At 40.8% G+C, this 27,382-nt stretch overlaps 1 protein-coding gene across 2 annotated transcripts in view; it reads left to right on the top strand.

The window, feature by feature from the left end:
* Nucleotides 1–27,382, top strand: part of Mylk4 (myosin light chain kinase family member 4) — a 78,210-nt gene that overhangs the window by 21,400 nt on the left and 29,428 nt on the right. The gene's annotated exons all lie outside the window — the stretch shown is intronic.

Genomic DNA, 27,382 nt, shown 5'->3' on the forward strand with positions numbered 1-27,382 from the left:
TCTGTATGCCTAAATATTTGATTGCTGGATTTCTTGAGCAGATTTGTTTCAAATCAGAGCTGTAAAACCAACTTTTCTCCATGGTCTGGGAAGATAGGAAATAGAAGAAATACATTTCAAATCCTACTCAACCATTTTAACAATTGTCAGCATTCACAAAGTTTTTTGTTTTTTGTTTTTTTTTAACTAAGGAAAGAGTCTGGAGAGAGTCATTGGTTTAGATGATTTGTTGTTCTTGCGGAGGAACCAGGATTAGTTCCCAAAACCCACATGGTGGCCCAGAAACATTTGTAACTTCAATTCTAGGGAGTCCAGCACTTTCTTCTAACCTCCATGGGTCCCAGGCATACAAGCAGTATCCATACATATACACAGATAAGAAAATTAATCTAAAATAAAATGAGGTTGAAGAAGTACAAAGACACCAAAAAAAAAAAAAAAAAAAAAAAAGAGCCGGGCGTGGTGGCGCACGCCTTTAATCCCAGCACTCGGGAGGCAGAGGCAGGCGGATTTCTGAGTCCGAGGCCAGCCTGGGCTACAGAGTGAGTTCCAGGACAGCCACGACTACACAGAGAAACCCTGTCTCGAAAAACCAAAAAAAAAAAAAAAAAAAAGAAGTACAAAGACAAAAAGCTTCCATTTTATTGAAAGCTGCTAATCATTGAGATGATATAGCAATCAATCCCAGGCTTCACTTAGGACAATCCACTTATAACTATAATATTAAATCTTTAATATTCTTATATGATACATATTTTGATATATTTATTATATATATTTATGTGTTCTGAAGACTCATAAAATTCCACAAAGTTTTTGTGAGAACAGCAATCCATATTCCTTCTCCCATTTCCTCTTCATCAGAGGTGGACACTTCCATTTAATTGACTAGTTTGTTTAGTACTTGCCTCTGTGCATCCAAATATTTTGTGTTTGTTTCTTTTGCTGTTCATACTTGTTTTTTTTAATGACTTGTTTATAAAAGGAGATAAGAATTAGATCTCTCCCACCTTCTACTTCCAACTCACTGCACACACAAACACACACACACACACACTCACACTCACACAAACTTATTAGGTTGTCGTTCTTGGTCCTGTTCTCTAAACATGGAATTATTACTAAATTTTGTTAAATAAGAATTAAGTGCTTCTGGAAAATCCTACTCATGAGTGATTGCAAGGTGGAATATTATCATAACTTTTATGTCTTGCTAAACTGTCCTCTGCCCCCGGAGTTATTGGTTGCCTTGATCTAGATTTTTTTTGTTGTTGTTGTTAGTAAAATATCTGAACTATATAATAATTATCTAAATCATTTCTACACACATTCAGATGTACTAGATAGTCTACAGACTTTATGTTCTTGGAGAAAATTCTCTAAATCGGTTCTGGTCGGTCTTGACTTCATCCCACTGCACCCAAAGCATAGCTGGTGTGGAGTAAACTGTTCTCTATGTTGGATTGCCTCTCTTTTGTTTTTTAGGTTTTTGTTTGTTTGATTGTTTAATCTTCTCATTTAAGTGGACTGTAACCTCCATATGCTTCCTGCAACATGATGGAGAGTTGTAATTATTTGAGGCCTTATGTTTCTGGATGTCTTTTTTGCTATTTGTTTGGGAAGCAGACTTACAGAGGTTTGAAATGGAACCCAAGTTTCTTCCCAATTTTTCCTCTGCTCTCTTTAAGATTTAGCTTTCTTGGTAATGTTTAGTTCCAAAATTCTACTGGTGTTACCTCATGTCTCATCCCTTTTGACTGTGTGCATGTGTTTGTCATTCTCAAATCTCTTTGTTGCTCTTTCAGTTACATCCAAGGAAGCAGCAGAGCAGAGTCTTCTCCTTCCTTCCTTCCACACCGCCCTCCCTTCTGTCTTCTCTCCCTTCCTTTTCTCTCCCTACTCACTGATATGGACTCAGTGTAGTAGCCTGGGGTGTGAAGCTGGCTGGAGTGGCTTCCCCTTGTAGACACTCAGGAGTGAGTAGACAAAACTCAAAAGTGCTGGATAGAAAAGGTATAGAGCTGAGTTTCAAGTAGGAGTCCTCCTGACATGCATGTGCCGCAGCACTGAGACCTTAATATTTGTTCAGGAGAGAGTGAATGGCTTTTCAACAATCCAAGTCTCTAGTGTGAGACCTCTGATATCACCCAGGACAACTTCACATAGACACTGCTCATTTACAGGTAAAGATACTGAGCTTGGCTAAAGTTTATCTTTGTCTTATTTGACAAGAAGAGAATTCAGTTTTAAAAGAACCTTGTAGATGTAGGAATGGGTGAGGATGTGGGTGTAGGTGTGGATGAGGATGGGTGGGTGTGTGTATGGGTCAGTGGTAAGATGTGTTGCCTAAGACATGAAAGGTATTGGATTCTATCCCCAACATTGAAAACAAAAGTAATGGAAAAGCTTGCAAATAGGTTGCCAACGCAGGTAAGAGAAAATACTAGTGGTTATTACACAGTAGTTATTAAATTGTGGGTAGAAAATGAGCTAATTGCTCCAATTACAAATGATGCCTAATGATGTGAAGCTGATGTTGCACACACCACCCACAGTTTGATAAATGTCTAATAGACTTCCCATCTGTATGACCTTGGAATTGTTTTGGCTTATTCTTATGAAAATTGTGGCAAGACAAATTGTGGAAGGTCAGGTGTCAGTTATAGCTAATAAACTAGTAAGCACAGGCAAGTAGCACAAGGCTAGCAGACGCTGCACGTTCTCTTAGCCAGCTAATACTGACTTATTAACAATGTCCATCCATTCTGTAGTTGGACATACTGTTATTGTATATTGAATTACTTTTAAACTGATAGTTTTCCTGGGGCATTGTCACCCTCTTTTAGTTCCTTCTGGACTGCCAGGGCACATGGAAACAAACTTCATCTCTGCCTTCCAGGTCTCAGGGTTAGTGTTTGTTTTTCCCACATGCTGCCCATTGGTCTTCCTAGTGCTGGACCCCTCCTCTCCTTTCCACTTCCCTTCTCTTCCTGCGTTCTTCTCTGTCCTGGATAAACATTCATTGTGCTTTTTGTACGTGTGAAGCTGACGGGAATGTTTTTCCCCATGTGTGGGTGGATGTAACTCAAGAATGTAGCTCAAGATTTAGCTGCACATCCTGCCCTTTGAAGAGTCTTTTTGCAAAGAATGCTGCTGGCTTTTCCTGGGAAGCCAGGAGTCTTGTGCTCAAAGCCAGCCCATATTTTCGTTTGGTCTACCACAGCAGTGAGAGGGTGTCAGAAGAATGAAAGAGCCCCCTATTGTGAGTCCAGAGACTGGCCTTAGAAAGTCACCCAGAGACCATAAGGGACTGACTTCCCATCCTGTTAAAAGTTAAAATGACCAACCAATAGTGCCACCCCTCCCCCACCTCCAGCACTTCTTAATGTAAGAAGAAACATCCAAAGACCCCCTCATAGTGACATCTGTGCTTCTGCTTTTTAATGTTGAAATAAAATTTAAATTTTATTTGTCACATTAAAATATGACAAATGTGTATTTTTTATTCATTATTCTTTCAAGTAAATGTGACTCTTACTAACCACACAGGTATAAAAGCAATGGAATAACCCAGCAATTGCACATCCATGTATCAGCTGGAGAGTATAAGCATCTTCTAGCAGAGCCTTAACTATGTCAGATTAAATGTGTAAGGATTTAAGCCCTATAACAAAGAATTCTAGGACTGGTTAGAATGTTAGTTTAGAGCCCAAAGCTTTGATTCCGCTCGCCCTCCCCCCACCCCCCATGGGTCCAAGGCCAGGCTCCTGTTGCTATTCTAGGTGATAACAGAGCAGACAGTTCTCTATGGAAGATTTTTATTCTTCTATGACTATTTTATTGGCTGCCTTATCTGCAATGGAATCTGCAGGACATAGCTTCACAGACATCTGTATGGTTGGAAGATGGGAGAGGATATTGAAAATTCCTAACAGCCTTTGAATTTTCTGGCTGACAGACAATGCTGAGATGCAGTTAAGCTGGTGTGCATAACAGTCTTGGTGCATGGGTTGGAGATACCAAAGCTCCTCACATCTACAATACTCCATGGCTCTGGGAGACATCTTAGGGTATTGGGTTTACGGTACTTCTCAGAGCAGGCAGCCGAAGGTAGTAGTGAAGAACACTAAATATGATGTCAGAAGATGTGGGTCTGAGTCCCAGCTACTCATCAGGCTCTGCTCCTTACAGCTCTGCCCCCCCCCCCCCCCCGCCTGCTCCTGCCCCATCCCAAAGAGAAATGCAAGCCCAGTGCTCCTAATCTAAAAAGCCTGAGCTGGAAGTGTTTCATATTTTGAAATATTTGCATTTAATAGTGTCATATCTTAGATGGGACTGAGATCTAATGAAATCCATGTATGTTATATATGCAACTTGCATATATACATTGATTGTCAGCTTATACAATGGTCTTAGTATGTCATATGAGGCTGAGTGTGTTGTTTTCTATTTGTAGTACTCTATGGCATTTCAGAAATTTCAAGTTTTGCATCACTTTGGATTTCAGATGCAGACTCATAATAAGGTCTGCCTATGGTGTTCTTGTTTTTGTTTTGAATGAGGTGTCTTAATTCAGAGTTTCTAACACATCTGTCTTCAATCAATAAGACCTCCAAGTTGAATAGCCCAAGACTGTAGTCTAGCTTCCAATTTAGGGGTGGAGACAACATATGACATGCAAGATTCTCACCGCTCACTTAGTAGGTACTGGGGGAGATACAAAGTCACAGGCCCTCTCTTGGCCACAAGCACCTACAGCAGGTGTCAATTAGATTTCAGAGGTGTGAGGCAGTCTGTGCCCTGGAGGTCTGCTTGGGATTGGCCTTACAGTTCAGGGGTTTCAATTTTTATACTAGCTCATTTACAGATGTTTGATCAGGTGTGAATGTCTACCATGAAGACTATAAAAAGAGAATTTTAACACATGAGCCTGAAATGCCTTATGGAGGGTCAGACTTTACAAGAATTAGCGCTGGACTTTTAAAATATGAACAAAGTTGCTTTCTTTTTTCATTTCCTTGTGCTGCTCTTGGAAGCAAGGTTCAGAAGTTCACAGTGGCCACACATCGTAGAGCTACCTCTGCTCCCATCTTTCCTTCTTCACCTTGCAATCACCCAGTCGTCCTTACCATCCATCTGACCCTTATTTCAGTTCCAATCCTCAGGAGTTATGAACCTGGCAGAAGAGATCCCTTCTATTATGGTGTGATGCCTGTCTCTTACTGTTGGTAACATCAGAGATGTGTACAGCGCTTATCATGTGCTAACCCAGTTCTGAGCACTTCCCCTGTAGTCACTCACTAAGCAATTTATGGAAACCACCAGGCATAGAAAGTTGAGGCAAGAAAGACTTAATTGCTTACCCAAGATTGTATGACTAAGAAATGACCAGGTCAGGATTTGAACCTAGGTTCTTAACCAATTATAGAGCACACATGCCAACCATTTTAATAAATGTGTCTGGTTTTGCTCCCAAAAGGTCTCACTGTGTAACCCAGACTGGCCTTGAACTCATGATGTTACTGCTACCTCAGTTCCTCAAATGCTGGGATTACAGGTGTGACTCACCATGCCCTCCCATTTTCAGCATACTTCAGGGCAAAGTTCAAGCTTTAAGTACATTCATATGGTTGTACTCTTTGATCTCAGCCCTTTCCAGACAAGTTGACATTAGTATCCCCAGAACTTTATCCTCACAGACTGAAAGTACAACCACTGAACACCCATTACCTTCCTAGCTCTTGGCAAACCTTGCTATGTTCTTCATCTTATGGATATATCTATTTCAAGTTCTCCCATTAGTGCAATCATATAATATTTGTCCTTTTCTGATCGATGGATTTCACTGAGAATGATGTTCTCCAGGTTTGTCTGTATAGAAGTGTGTCAGTATGTCCTTCCTTTTTAATGCTGCCGAGTATTCTAATGTAAGTGTTCACCACATGTTGTTAACTCTAACTCATTTTTCTGTCCCTAGATGGTTGGGTCCCTCCTTTCGGCTGTTGTGAGTAGTGCTGCCATGTATAACAAAGTGAACCTAGACCCATGTGATGGCCAGTTTTATGTCAACTTGATTCAATCTGGAGTCATTTTGGAAGAGGGAACCTTAGTTGAGAAAATGCTCCCACCAGAATTTCTTCTGGGCAAGACCATAGTGCATATGTTGATTGATGTGGGAGGGGTCAACTCACTATGGGCAGTACCACCCCTGGGCTAATGGTCCTGGGGGCTATAAGAAGGCAGGCTGAGAAGCCATAAGGAAAAAGCCAGTAAGCATCATTCCTCCATGGCTTCTGCTTCAGCTCCTGCCTCCAGATTCCTGGCCTGCTTTTCTTAGGTGATGGACTGTGATGTGGAAGAGTAAGCAAAACAAACCCTTCCCTTCCTAATTTGATTTTAGTCATGGTGTTTTATCACAGCACTAGAACTCTAAAACAGCCTGCTTTCCATTCTTTTGTGTATAGACCCAGAAGTCGCAGAAGTGCCATGGCTGGATAACATGGAGGTGTTAGGTTCCCTCTTTGGAGGGATTTCCACATGTCTTATCACAGCACAGTACCATTTTACATTCCTATCAACAGCACACAAAAAGGTCAAGTTTTGCTACTTCCTTAGTAAAGTCCCAATTTTGACAGTAGCCACTGTTGTAGACTGCATCTCATCTTGGTTGAATATGCATTATTTTTCACACAACCAGAAAGTCATTCTTCACCTTGACTTGGATGGGGGTGGCTACAACTTATTTGTTGAAGAGGAAAAACTTTAAAGCCAGATCCCCCACTGAATGGCAATTCAGGACACATTTGACAGCCTCTGCTTAGGGCTAAAAGTAGGATGTGACCTTTAACAGGTACTGGCTGCACCACCAGCCCTTGCAGTTCCTTAGTGACCTCCCCAGGAGAGTCTGGGCTGTGAAATCCTGTCCTGACTCTGTGGGTGAGGAATGTGCTGCTTAACCTATTACCAGGGGTAGCTTTCTGTGGCTGTTATGTAAAATGGACAGTGTTTTTCCACGTGTAAGGGTCAAGCATGGACACTCCTCCAATTTCAGCAGAGGTGACAAAGACCCAAACCTGAGATTCATACATGGAGAACCTTCTATTTTAGCAGTAGAGAGTATCAGTGTGCTGCTATGTTTCTGTAGACCTTGAAAATGCCTGGCCAAGGGAAGTCTAAACTGAATTAACACTTCGTTATTATTATTTTTTTTATTTTACAAACACTTTCATATATGTGGCTGTGCATTATTCTCACAGTTCTATGGAAAATACGCAACAGACAGAAGCAGATGTTGACCATGACTTCCTCAAGGGTGTATGGTTGGTCAGCAGAAATGGGATCAGAGCCTGTGTTATTCAGCTTTCCAGTACTATGACAAAGTACTGGGGCTATTAGCTTATTAGGAGGAAAAGCTTATTTTGATTCATGACTTCAGAGATTTAAGTCCATGGTTGGCTCCATTGCCTCTGGGCCTGTGACAAGGCAGAGTATCGAGATGGGAGGTATGTGTTAGAGAAGCTGTTCATCTAATAGTAACTAGGAATAGAGAGAGAAAGGATGCTATGGTCCTAATACCTCCTTTAAGAGCACAGAAGGGGATGCTCACAGCCATTCATTGGACTAAGCACAGGGTACCCAAGGTAGGAGCTAGAGAAAGTACCCAAGGAGCTGAAGGTGTTTGCAGCCCCATAGGAGGAACAACAATATGAACTAACCAGTACCCCCAGAGCTCCCAGGGGCTAAACCACCAACCAAAGAGTACACATGGTGGGACTCATGGCTCCAGCCACATATGTAGCAGAGAATGGCCTAGTTGGTCATCAATGGGAGAAGACACCCTTGGTCCTGTGAAGGCTCTGTGCCCCATTGTAGGGGAATACCAGGGCCAGGAAGCAGGAGTGGGTGGGTTGGTGAGCAGTGGGAGGGGGAGAAGATAGGGGGTTTTCGGAGGGGAAACCAGGAAAGGGGATAACATTTGAAATGTAAATAAAGAAAATACCTAATAAGAAACAAAAAAAGGGCACAGCCACAATTACCTAACTTCCTCCTACTAGGCTTTACCTCCTAAAGGTTCCACCATTTCCCAGTGTCATTTGGCTAGTGTCCATACTTTTTACACATGGGTATTTGGACAATGTTTATTCAGAACACAACATGTGGTATAGAGCTCCAAGCCACTCTTTGGTTTTGACAAAGACGATCCCTTGGAGTGAACACTTGATGGAGATGAATAGCTTGCCTTCCTCAGGACTTTGCTAGGCTTGAGCAAAGGTACACTGATAAGTGTTACGGAAAGTGCTCATCTATGCCTTAGTGTTTAAAACTCCAGTGCAGGAGTTCAGTTTGGTGAAGACAGGCATAGCTTAAGGGGTCTTCTTAAGCACCAAATTCCCGAGAAATCCACTAATGTTTAATTTGGCTGATTTGATTTTCTTTTGTTTAAATTTGTTTATTTTGGGGTGTGTGTGTGTGTTATGTGTATGTGAATTTATATGTATACATGTGTATAAATGTGCATGAAGACGCTGGAGGTCAATCTTCAGGGTCTCTTTCTCTGCTTTTCCAACACTGGTATTACAGGTGCAATCTACTATACTCAACTTTCTGAAAAAAATTATTTATTTATTTATTTATTTATTTATTTACTTACTTATTTTAAGGAGGAGCACATTGCATGTCTACAGTATATATAGATAGGTTAGAGGGCAGCTTGTAGAAGTTTGTTCTCTTCTTTTACCATGTGGGTTTCAGACATCAGACTAAGGTTCTACAACAAACATTTTTACCTGCTGAGCAAGCTTGTCACCAGCACCCCAATCCACCCACCCTAATTCCTTTTTTTTCCTAGAGACAGTGTCTTACTATGTAGGTCTGGCAGCTGTGGAATGCAATTATGCAAATCAGGGATTAAAGACATTGGTCACTACTTCTGGCTACTACTCCCATCTTTTAATGATTTGTTCTAAAGAGGGAATTTAGGGTCTCAGTGTCTAACAAGCATTTTATTAGATGTACTATCTCTGAGGTATATTAGAAACCATTGCACATTACTGGGATGATTTAAAAATCACCTCTTGAAACACAATGACAGAGATTAATGAATTCACTGTTACTGCTGTAGTCAGAGACCACACTGACCATGCTTCAATTGTTTCACTGGCGATGTCCTTTGATTTACTGTTGTCTTTCAACTTGGATTTAAGTGGTGTGAGGTTGGTACACAGGCTTGGGCAGGCTTTCTCAGAGGCATTCCACATTCTAGAATTTGCTAACTATCCCTGCTTATCATAGAAAGTACACGGATACCTGAGAACACAGCTGGTGAAGCTGTTGAAATACTAAAGGGGACCAGCTTAGATTCCTACCTATTCTCCACAGAGATCATCCATGAACTCTGGTGGCCTCTGATGAACATGAGCCCCAAAGAGCAGTGCTTGAGGGTGTTGGCTTACAGAACACTGGTAGAGACACGGGGATCGGTGATCGTTTCTTTAAATAAATCAGCTAGTAATAGTCTCTCTCTTCTACATTTCAAACAAAAGATAAAGATAAAGCTACTTCAAATGACCCACTCTGGTCTATCTTCTGATATGCATCTACTTGAATTACATATAATTTGTGCTTCACGTTCTAAATTTTAACCTAAGTGCCACAGTGCCATGAATAGATACTATGGCTGGAACAAAGAGCTTTAGTTACTCTGGAAACATTTATTACTGTATGCTGCTGTTTGGAATGAGACTCTCAGAACCTACTTTAAAATTATATACCTTAATTTTTGCCTTTAAAATCCAACTTCACCATTCTTAAAAGTTCTTTCCAGTTAATATATACTGTTATATATTAAATGTGTGTTTCAAATGTTGCTTTCAAAGCATTCATACACCTCCTAGATTCTCAATTAGTACTGCCCGTTAAAATTTGTTCATGTGCAGTTATCTAGATTTCACGAGGTTGGCTCTCTACAGAGAAGCTCATGTAAGGCACTCAAACAGCTGTCCCTCTGTATCAAAGTAACACAAAGTTGGAAAATTAAGATCCAATCTTGTCCACATTTGATTTCATCTTTACGGTACCAAAAGCAACAGAGCTGAATAAGACATTGTAACAGGAAATAGTAGCAGGGAATGGAAGCACCTGATCATGAAATTATGATTATATGATTATATGATATATGATTAAATTATGGTTAATAACACATCCAAAAGATTAGGAGAGAGAGAGAGAGAGAGAGAGAGAGAGAGAGAGAGAGAGAGAGAGAGAGAGAGAGAGAGAGAGAGAGATCTTGTGAAGGCCAGAGGCCAGTGACATCAGGATTCCCTGGATTACCTTCTGCAGTATTTTTTATGAAGGACCTCTCACTAACCTGAATCTCGCTGTTTCAGTTGACCAGTGTATCCCAAGGATCTCCTGTCTCTGTTCTCTATGTCTGGCCTTTACATAGTTGCTGGAGTTCTGAACTCAAGTCCTTAGGTTTGCATGATAGACATTTTACTGAGATATCTCTACAGCTTTGACCTTGGATTCTTAGAGGTGAAAATTCTTCACAGATCAGACTCTCTGCTCCAAATTCCAAAGTTCTACAAATGAAGGAGGAGTTAATTTAGCTCATTATAATTTATGGTCGGGCAACTCCATTGCTTTGGGGATCATGTGAGTGAGGCTGACCTATCATGGCAAGGAGCCTGTAGTGGAATGAAATTTATCATATGCAGAGGAAAGGGCTGACATTCCTCAATCCCTTTGAGGATATACTCCCAGTGACCTAAGACCCATCACTGAGCCTTGGCTCTTAAATTTTCCACTGCCTCTCAGAAGCACCAGAGGAACATTCTACATCTAAACTATAGCAACAAGCCAATTTAGAGAATAAGATGTTGATGTAAGAAGACTTTTTGTTTTTGGTACATAAAGTTAAAAATCCCTAGGTTTGGGGATGACTCAGGAGGTGAAAGTACTTTCTGGGCAAGTCTGAGCACCCGAGTCAAATTCCCAGCACTGTATAAATGCTAAGTGTGGCCGCACAGAAGTGTTGCATGAGGTGGAGAAAGGAACATTGCTGGGCTGCTGCCCACCAGCCTAGCTCCAAGTTCACTGAAACACCATGTGTCAAAGGAATCAGGTGGAAATAACAGGACAGCCGACATCACCTGACCTCCATGTACATGCAGGTGTGCACACCCACATGTATAACACACACACACACACACACACACACACACACACACACACACACACACACACCATTTATAGTATGACCAAATGTTAGGATTCAGTAATTATTGTTTTAGAGGAATAGAGATACATTTTGAAATGATTGGTGTAGAGTTAATGGCTGGATGAGTTTACCAGGAGGAGTGAGAATAAATGTGCTCAGCGTTCAGAGATGCCAAGAAGACTAGTCAAGGAGAGGACTGTCATGGTGTTACGATGGCCAGTGTGGAGACACGATGGGTATCACAAGCAGGAGGTGGGCCACAGCAGCCGTGGTCAAAGCATCTTCTATGAGAACGGCTACACTGCTTTAACAGCCAGATGGCTTGTAAATGGAGGATAAACTTTATAGATTTTGTTTTAAAAGGTCCCATATCAGAGTTGCTCATTTAGAAAGAAACCCCATGATATGAGCCATACAGGATAATTTATATATCTCAGAAGATGAACTCTTTCTTAAATATAAGGATTCTGCATGGAAGTACCTACTTCTTCTATAGGAATTAGAACTTGTAGTGATAACATGGAATGCAAAGTGACAAGCTAAGAGAAGAACTGGGCTTGGACAGAGTCCTGACTAACCCAGGGCAGCAGCCCTTGTCAGTAGCTGTGAGCTTCCAGGAGCCCTAAGCACTGGGTGATTATCATGGCTGTCAGAGCAAACATGGAGGGCTTGTATCAAAGTAAATGTAGCTTTTATTGTTGGATAATTCCTTCTATTTTGGTAACAGGTAAGTCATTTCTTCCCTTTCACACAGTCAAGATGATGAAGGAGAGTTCACTGTGGGGCAAATCTGCAAAGTTAAGCCCTGATATGTAAACACTACCTCTTGTATATTCTAAAATTAACTCACAAACCCATTGCAAAAAGAGTGAAACCACATGTAACTCTCAAAGGCCAAGTTTTAAAAGTGAGATTTTCATTAAGAAATACTACTCATGAGAACACATAAATTTTCTTCATTATATGTATGTATGTGTGTGTGAGTCTGTGTGCTTGTGTGTATGAGAGTTTATGTGTGTGAGCATGTGTGAGTGTGTATGTGTGTGAGTGTATTAGTGTATGTATGTGAATGAGTGTGTCTCTCTGTGTGCCTGTGTGTGTGTCTGTGTCTGTATGTGTTCTTTGTGTGTGTGTGTGTGTGTGTCTCTGTGTGTGTGTGTGTGTGTGTGTGTGTGTGTGTGTGTGTAGGTCAGAGGACAACTCTTAGGAGTCCATTCTGTCCTTCCATGATGGGTTCAGGGGACTGAACTCATGTCCTCAGACTTTCATGGCAAGTGATCTCACCCACTGAGCCATCTTTCTGATCCATCAATGTTTACAATACGTTTTAAGTATAAATATGTTTACAGATTAATTACTAGCTTTCCCAGCTTTTTAATTATTCTTTGAGCTAGTGTTCTTTGATTATTTTTTGTGATTTAGCAGGGACATTTTCTTTAACATTACTTATTATTCGAGTGAACTGTGATTTAGAGAGAATATCTCTCAATATAAATTTGAGATTATTGCTATCAAAATTCTTATTTCTAATATCAATAAATTAGATTTTTTAAAGGAAAAGGTTATATGTACTCTATGAAAGTGACTTTGGTTGAACCAGTAGTGATAGGAACAATATTTTAATAAAAACATAATACATTTCAATGGAATGCAATTTTATTAAAACTAATTATCCATTCTATATTGTAAACCAACCTTGATTATTTAATCATTTGAAAAAATATAGATTTTAGAATTTGGAGTAGAGGGCATTTTTTTTGGCAGCTGAAACCCTCATTTATATAATGTTAATTTTAACAAAAATATAGTCTTCATTTATTTTTCGTTTTTTAACTCAAAAGGGAAACCAAATTTGACTTTGACATTGATTGTTATAATTTTGTTAGTAGAGAAAAAATTTCAGGTGATACAAACTAAGTTTCATAAAATGATAAAATTCTTGTCATGTTTATGGCATCCATCTACCTGGAGCCCAGACATGCTCCCTTTTATATCACACTACAGGAGTGTTAGGTAGAACAACTTCATGCCAAGAGCATTGATTTTGTGGGAGTGAATAAAGAACAAACAACAGCAAAGTAATTACACAGAAAGCACTTTCCATGCTCCGTTTTGATGGATGTTGCCACAGTGAGTCACATATATGCATACGTCTGCTCCACCAAAAATGATTTGAGAGGCATATCAGTATAGAACTGAGTCACATCACAATGAACAGTTTTATTAGTGATTGTTAAATGACAAACCGAACCAATCTCATTCTCATTACATGTGAACTTTAAGTATATTTAGACTACCACCCCAAGTTTAATACACAAAAGTAATGAGATGGAAGCAGGATAGCTGGAAAGAACTCCTCATGTGTTTTGAAGCAGTTTCTCACTTCACAGTTTGGATTTCCATTCTGTGAGCTGGTGATTGTCTCAGGCTGTGAATGTGAAGCAGGCAAGGCTTCGGTCACTTGGAAAGAGCACACGTATATGGCCCTGTGTTGTCTTGTGTGGTGTTTGCTCATTCCATGTGCTTCAGGTGGCTGTGTTTGTGCACTTCTGCAGGAGAGTGTTCACAAAGGAGAGAAAGATCGTTAAGCAGCTGGGGAGGCACAGCTGCGTGTGGTAAACACAGATGGAGCATGGTTTTATATGAGCCTGGAAACAGAATTGAATTTTATTCTTGGGATGCCCACAGTTGAACTTTCCATCTGAGAGTGTGGTGTGCTACAGGGGCCAGCTGTCACCTCGTTGTAAACAGTAATTTACTGCTGTTCTCAGCAGAGTGGAAGAAGACTGAATCTGTCTTCATCCATCTTTTCTTCTCTGGAGAGTTCCATTTGGACACTTCTACTGCCAAAGAAGGAAGGTAGCACTCATAGTTTTCAAGCACTGCACAGGCAAAGGCTGAGTCTAAGGATTCTCTTTAGATACCACAGGCATTGCTAAATTATATCTCAAGTACCCCTACTCCAGGCACATGTGTGAAGAGCTTGGTCCCCAAGGTGGCACAGTTGGGAGGTGGTGTGACCTCCAATTTAGAAATTCTAGATCACTGAGAGAACAACATTGAGGCATTTTGGGATACTGGCCCTTTCCTTTCTTCCTTCTTCCATATAGCATTTTGTTTATGAGTGTGTCACCAGGTAGCTTAGAGTAATGGGTCCACCTTAGTATGGACTGAAACCCCCAAAACTATAAGCACAGATATTACTTTTCTCTTTGTAAGCTGATTACCTCAGGAATTGGTTATACCAATGTAAAATCTAGTAACACAGTCACTAATCTAGTTTTCTTAATCTTTTGTTTTTGTTTTTTGTTTTCAAGACAAAGTCTCTCTGTGTAACCCTGGCTGTCCTGGAATTCACTCTGTAGATCAGCTTGGTCTCCACCTCACAGAGGTAGAGATCTGCTTGCCTCTTCCTCCCAAGTGCTGGGACTAACAGTGTGCAACACCACCACAATGTGGCCTAATCTTGTCAGCTATTATGCCCATTTAAAAAACTTTATTCTGAGCTATAAATAACATGCATTAAAAAGTACATTTTGTTGAGTTTAGAAAAGGGCAACACCCTGGATGCTATCACCTTGGACAAGGTCCTAAACTTACCCATCAACTCCCAAATTTCCTTGTCTTTATTTTCATGTTATTTTTCTTCAAATAAAGACTGTTAGTTCAGAGTTAACTAATAACGTGCTTCTCCACAGAGGATTCTAAAGCAGAGCATAAATTAAGGCTTACATGCACACTAATGCCTGACACAGAGTGTCTACTTCTGAACATAAAACCTAGGATTTATAAAAAATGGAATGTTGAGGTCATGTACTCCAGTCACATTTAGAGATAGGGGTACTTGTGAAACTTCGTTGACTGAGTCTGCAGCAGGATTCTGGTTGATGTCACTGATGCAGCGAGAGCCTAGTCTTAAGCCCAAGTGGAGCTCTTGCCTCTTGAGAAGCGGACACAAACTACAGATGCTAAGAAAATAAGTATAGACTGCTTCCCTCATAAGTTACAGAGACATTCTTAATTAGGAGCCCATCCATTGGGAAGCCCTTGGAAGGTCTGTGGCAAAGCACCCAAGGAGAACTTTACTCTATCAGAAGTTTCAGCATGTGCTCATTGATAGCATCAGGATCTCATCTAATTTCTCAGCCATTCTGTGATTTTATAAAACAGAGGGGACAGTAGAATTAATTACACACATGGTATTTTCTCCAAGGCAGGTCTTTGTATGTTGTCTAGGCTAGGCTAGTCCTGAACTGTTGGGCAAAAGTGATTCTCCCTCATTCTCATAGATAACCGGGACAGTAGGCATAGCACGTCCATACCTGGCTGGGAAGGACTTCAGTATATAAAGACACTTATTTCACATCTATTTAGTGTTAGACTAGGTAATGTATACAGACGTTTCATCAGCTGTTATAAAGGAAATAGCTACTGTTTGCTCTTGCCTTCTGGAAAGAATATTTGATAATTATAGTAAACTGAACAGTGGCAGTGACCATGACTAATTGAAACCTCTTCCTTCTCACCAAAAGCACTCATGAAATGTCTCTCTGCACTAATGTGCTAAAGGAGTTACATGTTGAAGAGGTTGTGTTCAGTGCAGAAATGTGAATAACAAATGAACGTTTGCAGTTCATGTTCTGATTTTCATTAGAAGTAAGACATTTGTTGAGAAGGTGGCCAAATGGTGAATTATTTTTAAAAACCACAGTAGGAGTAGAGTTCCAGATGTTAGTGGTGACACAAATATTTGTAGTCTAAGAAAACTATTGTTTTCTATGGAGGTACAGATTGGCAATTTTCTCTACATGAAAGTACTTTGGGGCACTTTATAAGGAGAATCCAAGTTTAAAAAGCTTCTTTCATTATAACTGTATTCTTTGCTCTGGTGGAGCCAATGAGTATGTACAGACTTACTTTCTACATTCAAGGATTCCTGCACCTGTAGCTTCAACCAACTGAAAATTTTGGGGAAAATTTTCACCAGCTTTGAACATGTACAGACATTGTCATTATTTCCCAAGTGGTGAAGTATAACAACCACTCGTTCACACATCATTACATGGCACTAAACAGCATCAGGAAGCTATAGATAATTGAAAGCATGTGGCACATGTGTAGTTTCCATATAAGGGCTACACCATTTGATGCAAGAAGCATCAATGAACATCTGTGGATTTTAATGTCAGCAGAGATCCCAAGACCAGACTCCTTCAGATACCCTGATGACTCTATCCCAGTTCTCTGGAATTCACTCTTGCATGGCTGCACCAATCTTAATGTTGTTTTCCTCTGAGAACCAAGTCTGAAAGTCCGTGTAACCCCAAATTATTGGAAAGTTCTAAGCATGATATACCTACCATACATTGTCCTTTCTCAGCTCCTGCTGGGAGTCCTGGCCATTGTCAGGGTCTGGACACTCGGAGAACCTTACTGATGTTATTCCCAGTGTTGGGTTCTCGGATGTGACTTCCTCTGAGGCCAGCAGTCAGACAGACCAGCACAGTGTTGTCCGCCATTTTCCCATTCCTGCTGCCTTTCCTGTGAGTTCATGTATGTAAGAGATTAGCTGGTGAGATCTTTAACGATGACGGCAGCATTAAAAACGATTCATAAGGCCGTTACAAATAGTTGTGTAATTTATTCACACTAGTTTATTATATGGATTTACTAGTTCCATGTTATCAAATTTTAATGTGCACAGCAATTATCTGAGGACTTGTTGAAATGCAGGTTCTAGGTAGTGGGGGCTAGGATTCTGCTTGCTTTGTTTCTTTGTTTTCCCTCCCTCCCTCCTTCCCTTCCTTCCCTGTGCTGGTGACAGGACCCAGAGGCATGCATGCCAATCATCCAGCGTACCTCTTAGCTGCTCTCCTAGCCCTTGTATGCGTTTCTAAGAGGGTTTCAGGTAATGCTATCGCTGCCAGTCCACAGACCCACGTTGAGTAGAAGGTTGCAGACAACTAAAGAATCAGTGTATTTAGAACCAATTAGGATTTTAAACTATTTATTTATTTATGTGCAGGCTATGAACTGTGTATGGCCTATGATTCTGTTCTCTTCTTCCTACTGTGTGGATTCCAGGGATTCAGTTCAAGTCTCTAGGCTTTATCAGCAGAGCCACTTACCAGCTACCTCACATCCACCTCAGGCCATTAGTTTTTATCTAGGCTTCATATTACATATACCAAGTTTAGTAACATTTTGAAGAGCTTTGTAACTTCTCATTGCTTTAAAATGGTAGCCTTCCAAAAGCCATTCTGCTTTGTAGTATATCATAGCATTTTCTACTTCTGGGGAGCATGCAGAAGCAAGCCATTAAGAGGTTAAGTATTTTGCCCATTTGGTCTAAGTTTAGATCTCTGAGGCCCCTAACATCCAGAGGACGACACGTTCCCGCCACTAGAAGACACTGTGTTCCTATCCAGGCTTTGCCAGCATATGCCACCACAGAGAGCTGGTCTGGGGGAATGGGGGTTGATAGGACAAATGCTTAGAATAGGAGACAGGAGGTGGAAGGATAAACTTGAGTCTAAAATAAAATGCACACTGAGAACACCAAGTGAAATGAATGCTCTTAAAACTGTCTGCAGGGGAAGAAATCAAAAGCTTTATTGGGTGATGAAAAACCACTGTAAACTTCATGTGCAAATCTTCCAAGATTTTGTCTTGTGTAGTCCAAAAAGAATTTTACATGTAAGACTCGGTCTAACCAAATGCATGTAAAGCAATGAGGATTCCCTTTGAATTTTGCTTCTCATACCCTGGCCCACGTTCACAGTTTCATAAAAGTGGCAGTGCTGGTTTTGACATGCTCAAGTATTCTCTTGACACAGAATCCCAAGGAGACCAAAGGATACTATGGCTTATGCTTTTCAGATATACTTTTATATAAAGATCTATAAATCTGTGCCCTGTCTGATGATGTTTCTCCCCATCAGCTTCAGCCCTTCCCTGGCTACTTATCACACTGTGGCTATGAAGCAACCAGGAGGTCTTCAGACAAAGGACCAGAGGCACAGTTAGGGATATTGGCTTTTTTATTTTACAGTTCTCCTTATTTACTCCATAGGTCACTCTGGAAAGGGGGTTTGGGATCCCTACATATTACCTGGGTCAAGGGTGAGAAAGAGGCAGGGTTTTTAGGTACTCTGCCTGGATAATTGAAGATGCTCATAGCTTTAATGGGAGTAAGGACTGAGCATCTGCTAAGTAAAATGGGCTTGGGGGACATAAAGGACAAACTGGAGGCTCACAGGGCTGTAGTACATACATTCACACAACTGTGAGTGAGGTTAAGAGAACTTCGGGGTCTGAGACCCACCTTGTCTACTACCACTTTTATTAGAACAGTTAGGAGCAGGGACCTGGCATTCAGAGCCAAGATTTTTTTTGGAGCAAAAGAAAGCAGATGTGGAGGTGGGGTGGCATGCAGAAGTTATCGTCTGAGGGAAACACATAAGGACTCTGCATTCTCTGTAACTTTAATTTTTCAAATCCTATTTTTAATGTTGGTTCTCTTGTAGCCCACTACCCACCAGAGGTAGTGGAAAAGAAAGGATACAGGAGAAGTGGACCTGTTTAGAAAGGTTCTTTGGAGCAACTCCTGTCTGTGTTGTCTGTTGACAGTTCAGTTCACAGGCTAACAGTCAGTAGCAGCTCTATCCACTGGCAAATACTTTATGGATACGCCAGCAGTCCAGTTCAGTTGAGTTGGGATAGCAACAGTGGTAACATGACCTAACAGAGACAGCCAGGTTTCAGCCTTGGTTCAAGTCAGCAGGAGGGAACAGAAGGACCAGGAGGGACATCAGGAGAAGTTATTGGCTGTGCCTCTCTCAGGGAAGCAAATATCTGTGAAGAAGAGAGACCGACAAGTGCTACACAGCTAGTTATACAAGCGAGCCAAGCTCTGTCTCTGTCACTCCTTTGAGTCCTATTCATACCCTCCAAACATCACGTGACTGGTCTCAGCATGGATCTTGCCTCAGCACATGCATCCAATCAGCCCAACTCCACAGAGTCCCAACAAATGGAGCCCAACTACATAATGTAAGGCAGACCAATGCATTCGTGTCATTAGAAAAGAATACTTCATCACATGTCCTTGCACGTGCTTGCTTTAGCAGAACATGTGTTTCCTTCAGTGAAATGTTCCTTCACAAATCTGCCTGTGACCGACCACTTCAGGAAAACACTCCTTCAACTCCATCCAAAGAACCCTTAAGTTTCCACTTTAATTCTCATTTGGGAGGAGGGAAGTAGAAAGAAAGATGAGGAGACGAAGGATGGGTGGGTGAGTGAGAGAACTGGCTGCTCTTCCAAAGGTCCTGAGTTCAATTCCCAGCACCTGCCTGAGTCTTACAATGTAACTCCATTTCCAAAGGATCTAATACCCACTTCTGGACTTCTCAGATTCTAGGCATACATGTACTAAACACATATGCCCAGGTAAAGTACCCATACATATAAAGCAAAAATAAGTAAATCTTTAGAAAGAAATGTAGATCTTTTTTGTAATATATCTTAGTGTGAGTCAGCCCAACAATTTGTTATAAGATATGTATGACTAAGTACCCAATGGGACTAAACATTAGGTAAAAACTTATAGTTTATTTGTTTTAAACTGAGTTTTTCTAAAATTTCCAGAGATAGGCTGGATAACAGAATGGAGGGGAACATTCATAGCTGTGATCTGTAGCCTGTACCCCAATAAAGGTGGAATAGACACTGGGGGTCCACACTTTGTCCTCTGTGGCCATACCTAGTGACTGGTCTTTCAAAACTCCTGCAGACATACTATCCAGGCAGGCTCTGGGCTTTGGACTTGTTTAGCATGCATGAAGTCCTAAGTTTAACCTTCAATAAAAGAAAAAAAAAGAAAAAGAAAGGAGAAAGAAAGGAAGAAAGGAAGGAAGGAAGGAAGGAAGGAAGGAAGGAAGGAAGGAAGAAAGAAAGAAAGAAAGAAAGAAAGAAAGAAAGAAAGAAAGAAAGAGAAATCCGGACTGAGTAGGGCCACAAGCCTCTTCTGGTCAGACCAGCACCGAGGTAGCTAGGGCACAGGGTCGGCTGACACTCACCAGCTACCCACAACACCCGCCACAGGATCTTAAGACTTCTGGTGAGTGGAACACAGCTTCTGCTCCAGTCCAATCGTGCGGGAACTGAGACTGCTTTGGTTGGGGAGGCAGAAATCCGGCCTGAGTAGGGCCACAAGCCTCTTCCGGTCTGACCAGCACTGGGGTAGTTAGAGCGCAGGGTCGGCTGACACCCGCCAGCTACCCACGACACCCGCCACAGGATTTTGAGACTTCTGGTGAGTGGAACACAGAATCTGCTCCAATCTTTAAACAGTGACAACGATAACAACTAACCCCAGAGATTACCAGATGGCGAATGGTAAACGTAATAATCTTACTAACAGAAACCAAGACCACTCACCATCATCAGAACCCAGCACTCCCACTTCGCCCAGTCCAGGACACCCCAACACACCGGAAAAGCTAGACCCGGATCTAAAAGCATATCTCATGATGATGGTAGAGGACATCAAGAAGGACTTTAATAACGAACTTAAAGAATTACAGGAGAACACTGCTAAACAGGTGAAGACATTAAAGAGGAAGCACAAAAATCCCTTAAAGAATTGCAGGAGAACACTGCTAAACAGGTAGAAGACATTAAAGAGGAAACACAAAAATCCATTAAAGAATTGCAGGAAAACCAGACCAAACAGGTGATGGAATTGAATAAAAACATCCAAGACCTAAAAAGGGAAGTAGAGACAATGAAGAAAACCCAAATTGAGGCAACACTGGAGATAGAAACCCTAGGAAAGAAATCTGGAACCATAGATACGAGCATCAGCAACAGAATACAAGAGATGGAAGAGAGAATCTCAGGTGCAGAAGACTCCATAGAGAACATCGACACGACAATCAAAGAAAATACAAAATCCAAAAAGATCCTAACTCAAAACATCCAGGAAATCCAGAACAAAATGAGAAGGCCAAACCTACAGATAATAGGAGTAGATGAGAATGAAGATTTTCAACTCAAAGGACCAGCAAATATCTTCAACAAAATTATAGAAGAAAACTTCTCAAACCTAAAGAAAGAGATGCCCATGAACATACAAGAAGCTTACAGAACTCCAAATAGACTGGACCAGAAAAGAAATTCCTTCCGACACATAATAATCAGAACAACAAATGCACTAAATAAAGATAGAATACTAAAAGCAGTAAGGGAAAAAAGTCAAGTAACATATAAAGGCAAGCCTATCAGAATTACACCGGATTTTTCACCAGAGACTATGAAAGCCAGAAGGGCATGGACAGATGTTATACAGAAACTAAGAGAACACAATTTCCTGCCCAGGCTACTATACCCAGCCAAACTCTCAATTACCATAGATGGAGAAACCAAAGTATTCCACGATAAAACCAAATTCACACATTATCTTTCCATGAATCCAGCACTTCAAAGGATAATAACAGAAAAAAAACAATACAAGGACGGAAACCACATCCTAGAAAAAGCAAGAAGGTAATCCCTCAACAAACCTAAAAGAAGACAGCCACAAAAACAGAACACTAACTCTAACAATAAAAATAAAAGGAAGCAACAATTACTTCTCCCTAATATCTCTTAATATCAATGGACTCAACTCCCCAATAAAAAGACATAAAATAACAGGCTGGCTACAGAAACAGGACCCAATATTTTGCTGCTTACAGGAAACTCATCTCAGAGAAAAAGATAGACACTACCTCAGAATGAAAGGCTGGAAAACAATTTTCCAAGCAAATGGTAGGAAGAAACAAGCTGGAGTAGCCATTCTAATATCTGATAAGATTGACTTCCAACCCAAAGTCATCAAAAAAGACAAGGAAGGGCACTTCATTCTCATCAAAGGTAAAATCCTCCAAGAGGAACTATCAATTCTGAATATCTATGCTCCAAATACAAGGGCAGCCACATTCATTAAAGATACTTTAGTAAAGCTCAAAGCACACATTGCACCTCACACAATAATAGTGGGAGACTTCAACACACCACTTTCACCAATGGACAGATCATGGAAACAGAAACTAAACAGGGACACAGTGAAACTAACAGAGGTTATAAATCATATGGATCTGACAGATATCTATAGAACATTTTATCCTAAAACAAAAGGATATACCTTCTTCTTCCTAGCACCTCATGGTACCTTCTCCAAAATTGACCACATAATTGGTCACAAAACAAGCCTCAATATATACAAAAATATTGAAATTGTCCCATGCACCCTATCAGATCACCATGGTCTAAGACTGATCTTCAATAACAAAATAAATAATAGAAAGCCAACACACACGTGGATACTAAACAACACTCTTCTCAATGATACCTTGGTCAAGGAAGGAATAAAGAAAGAAATTAAGGACTTTCTGGAGTTTAATGAAAATGAAGCCACAACATACCCAAACGTATGGGGCACATTGAAAGCATTTCTAAGAGGAAAACTCATAGCTCTGAGTGCCTCCAAAAAGAAACTAGAGAGAGCACACATTAGCAGCTTGACAACACACCTAAAAGCTCTAGAACGAAAGGAAGCAAATTCACCCAAGAGGAGTAGACGGCAAGAAATAATCAAACTCAGGGGTGAAATCAACCAAGTGGAAACAAGAAGAACAATTCAAAGAATCAACCAATCGAGGAGCTGGTTCTTTGAGAAAATCAACAAGATAGATAAACCCTTAGCCAGACTCACTAGAGGGCATAGGGAAAGTATTCTAATTAACAAAATCAGAAATGAAAAGGGAGACATAACAACAGACCCTGAAGAAATCCAAAACACCATCAGATCCTTCTACAAAAGGCTATACTCAACAAAACTGGAGAACCTGGATGAAATGGACAATTTTCTAGACAGATACCAGGTACCAAAGTTAAATCAAGATCAGGTTAATGATCTAAACAGTCCCATATCCCCTAAAGAAATAGAAGCAGTCATTAATAGTCTCCCAACCAAGAAAAGCCCAGGACCAGATGGGTTTAGTGCAGAGGTCTATCAAACCTTCAAAGAAGAACTAATCCCAGTTCTTCACAAACTATTCCACAAAATAGAATCAGAAGGTACTCTACCCAACTTATTCTATGAAGCCACAATTACTCTGATACCTAAACCACATAAAGACCCAACAAAAATAGAGAACTTCAGACCAATTTCCCTTATGAATATTGATGCAAAAATCCTCAATAAAGTTCTCGCTAACCGAATTCAAGAACACATCAAAACAATCATCCATCCTGACCAAGTAGGTTTCATCCCAGGGATGCAAGGATGGTTCAATATACGAAAATCCATCAATGTAATCCATTATATAAACAAACTCAAAGACAAAAACCACATGATCATCTCGTTAGATGCTGAAAAAGCATTTGACAAAATCCAACACCCATTCATGATAAAAGTCTTGGAAAGATCAGGAATTCAAGGCCCATACCTAACCATGATAAAAGCAATATACAGCAAACCAGTAGCCAACATCAAAGTAAATGGTGAGAAGCTGGAAGCAATCCCACTAAAATCAGGGACTAGACAAGGCTGCCCACTCTCTCCCTACCTATTCAACATTGTACTTGAAGTCCTAGCCAGAGCAATTAGACAACAAAAGGAGATCAAGGGGATACAAATTGGAAAAGAAGAAGTCAAAATATCGCTTTTTGCAGATGATATGATAGTATACATAAGTGACCCTAAAAATTCCACCAGAGAACTCCTAAGCCTGATAAATAGCTTCTGTGAAGTAGCTGGATATAAAATTAACTCAAGCAAGTCAATGGCCTTTCTGTACACAAAGGATAAACAGGCAGAGAAGGAAATTAGGGAAACAACACCCTTCTCAATAGTCACAAACAATATAAAATACCTTGCCGTGACTCTAACTAAGGAAGTGAAAGATCTGTATGACAAGAACTTCAAGTCCCTGAAGAAAGAAATTAAAGAAGATCTCAGAAGATGGAAAAACCTCCCATGCTCATGGATTGGCAGGATCAACATTGTAAAAATGGCTATCTTACCAAAAACAATCTACAGATTCAATGCAATCCCCATCAAAATTCCAACTCAATTCTTCAACGAATTAGAAAGTGCAATCTGCAAATTCATCTGGAACAACAAAAAACCTAGGATAGCAAAAACTCTTCTCAAGGATAAAAGAACCTCTGGTGGAATCACCATGCCTGACCTAAAGCCGTACTACAGAGCAATTGTGATAAAAACTGCATGGTACTGGTATAACGACAGACAAGTAGACCAATGGACAGAATTGAAGACCCTGAGATCAACCCACATACCTATGGTCACTTGATCTTTGACAAGGGAGCAAAAACCATCCAGTGGAAAAAAGACAGCATTTGCAACAAATGGTGCTGGCACAACTGGTTGTTATCATGTAGAAGAATGGGAATTGATCCATTCCTATCTCCTTGTACCAAGGTCAAATCTAAGTGGATTAAGGAACTCCACATAAAACCAGAGACACTGAAACTTATAGAGGAGAAAGTTGGGAAAAGCCTTGAAAATATGGGTACAGGGGAAAAATTCCTGAATAGAACAGCAAAGGCTTGTGCTGTAAGATCGAGAATCGATAAATGGGACCTCATAAAGTTGCAAAGCTTCTGCAAGGCAAAAGACACCATCAATAAGACAAAAAGACCACCAACAGATTGGGAAAGGATCTTTACCTATCCTAAATCAGATAGGGGACTAATATCCAATATATATAAGGAACTCAAGAAGGTGGACTCCAGAAAATCAAATAACCCCGTTAAAAATGGGGCTCAGAACTGAACAAAGAATTCTCACCTGAGGAATTCCGAATGGTAGAGAAGCACCTGAAAAAATGTTCAACATCCTTAATCATCAGGGAAATGCAATTCAAAACAACCCTGAGATTCCACCTCACACCAGTCAGAATGGCTAAGATCAAAAATTCAGGTGACAGCAGATGCTGGCGAGGATGTGGAGAGAGAGGAACACTCCTTCATTGTTGGTGGGATTGCAAGCTGGTACAACCACTCTGGAAATCAGTTTGGCAGTTCCTCAGAAAATTGGACATAATACTACCAGAGGATCCAGCAATACCTCTCCTGGGCATATATCCAGAAGATGTTCCAACCGGCAAGAAGGACACATGCTCCACTATGTTCATAGCAGCCTTATTTATAATAGCCAGAAGCTGGAAAGAACCCAGATGCCCCTCAACAGAGGAATGGATACAGAAAATGTGGTACATTTACACAATGGAGTACTACTCAGCTATTAAAAGGAATGAATTTATGAAATTCCTAGGCAAATGGATGGATCTGGAGGGCATCATCCTGAGTGAGGTAACATATTGACAAAGGATCTCACACAATATGTACTCACTGATAAGTGGATATTAGCCCAAAAACTTAGGATACCCAAGATATAAGATACAATTTGTTAAACGCATAAAACTCAAGAAGAACGAAGACCAAAGTGTGGACACTGTGCCCCTTCTTGGAATTGGGAACAAAACACCCATGGAAAGAGTTACAGAGATAAAGTTTGGAGCTGTGAAGAAAGGATGGACCATCTAAAGTCTGCCATATCCAGGGATCCATCCCATAATCAGCTTCCAAACGCTGACACCATTGCATACACTAGCAAGATTTTGCTGAAAGGACCCAGATATAGCTGTCTCTTGTGAGACAATGCCGGGGCCTAGCAAACACAGAAGTGGATGCTTACAGTCAGCTATTGGATGGGTCACAGGGCCCCCAATGGAGGAGCTAGGGAAAGTACCCAAGGAGCTAAAGGGAACTGCAACCCCATAGGTGGATCATTATTATGAACTAACCAGTACCCCAGAGCTCTTGACTCTAGCTGCATTTGTATCAAAAGATGGCCTAGTCGGCCATCACTGGAAAGAGAGGCCCATTGGACTTGCCAACTTTATATGCCCCAGTACAGGGGAATGCCAGGGCCAAGGTGGGGGTGGGTGGGTGAGGGACTGCGGGGGGAGTGTATTGGGGACTTTTTGGATAGCATTGGAAATGTAATTGAGGAAAAATACCTAATTAAAAAGAAAGAAAGAAAGAAAGAAAGAAAGAAAGAAAGAAAGAAAGAAAGAAAGAAGAAAGAAAGAAAGAGAGAGAGAGACAGTCAGAGAGAGAGAGAGAGAGGGAGGAAGGAAGGAAGGAAGGAAGGAAGGAAGGAAGGAAGGAAGGAAGGAAGGAAGGAAGGAAGGAATAAAGAGAAAGAAAGAAAGAAAGAAAGAAAGAAAGAAAGAAAGAAAGAAAGAAAGAAAGAAAGAAAGAAAAGAGAAACAAGGGCAGAAGAAAGGAAAGAAAAGGCCTTTGTCACCAAGGAACAGCCAAAGATGATGTTTGAATCAGCATTATGCTATGCTGGCTTTTTTTCTGCTAGAGAATACTGAAGAATGCTGTTTCTTTTCAAAAATTGGAACTTAAATTCCGTATTACATTTTCATGTATCTTCATTTGACAAATGTTCTAATTAAACTTTGCTGAGCTGGCAGCTTTAATGCCAGACCTGTCCGGTCCAGTGTTCGTGGTTCTGAATGAAGCACTGTTGCCTGACAGTGGACACACCCACTGGCTTTCATTTTCCGGGTTATTTACTCAGGTGACTGATTCTGCTTGATGTCATTCTCAGCTCAGGGAGGAGCCACTCTGTCTGTCTGTCCGTTCTGAGGTCAAGACCAACACTTCCCTTCCTAGATTCCATCAGTGAGACCTGTCCTAACTTACCCAATGGCAGACTGTGCTGTGGGAGAGAGAATTCCTCCTGTCTACCAGAGACACGGGGCGTTTTCTCTCTTTTGTGTACCAGGAAATTGAGAGCATCTTCAGATCAAGAGAAATAGACTTATTTACAAATGATCTCTAGAAGTGATCTTTCATCAGGCTGATGAGATGGCTCAGCAGATAAAGGTACTCTCTACTGAGCATGGTGGACTGTACTCAGTTTCCAGCCCCCACATGGTGGAAGGAGAGAATCAACTGCAGCAAGCTGTCTTCTGACCTCCATGCTCTGCTGTGGAACACATACTGCAAACAAACAATAGACATAAAATGTTTAAATTAATCTTTTATACTCAAATAGGAAAGTGTAGGTTCTTTTAT

This window comes from Mus caroli, unplaced genomic scaffold (assembly GCF_978045245.1).
Source record: "Mus caroli unplaced genomic scaffold, Mus_caroli_1 scaffold_15, whole genome shotgun sequence".
NCBI lineage: Eukaryota > Metazoa > Chordata > Mammalia > Rodentia > Muridae > Mus > Mus caroli.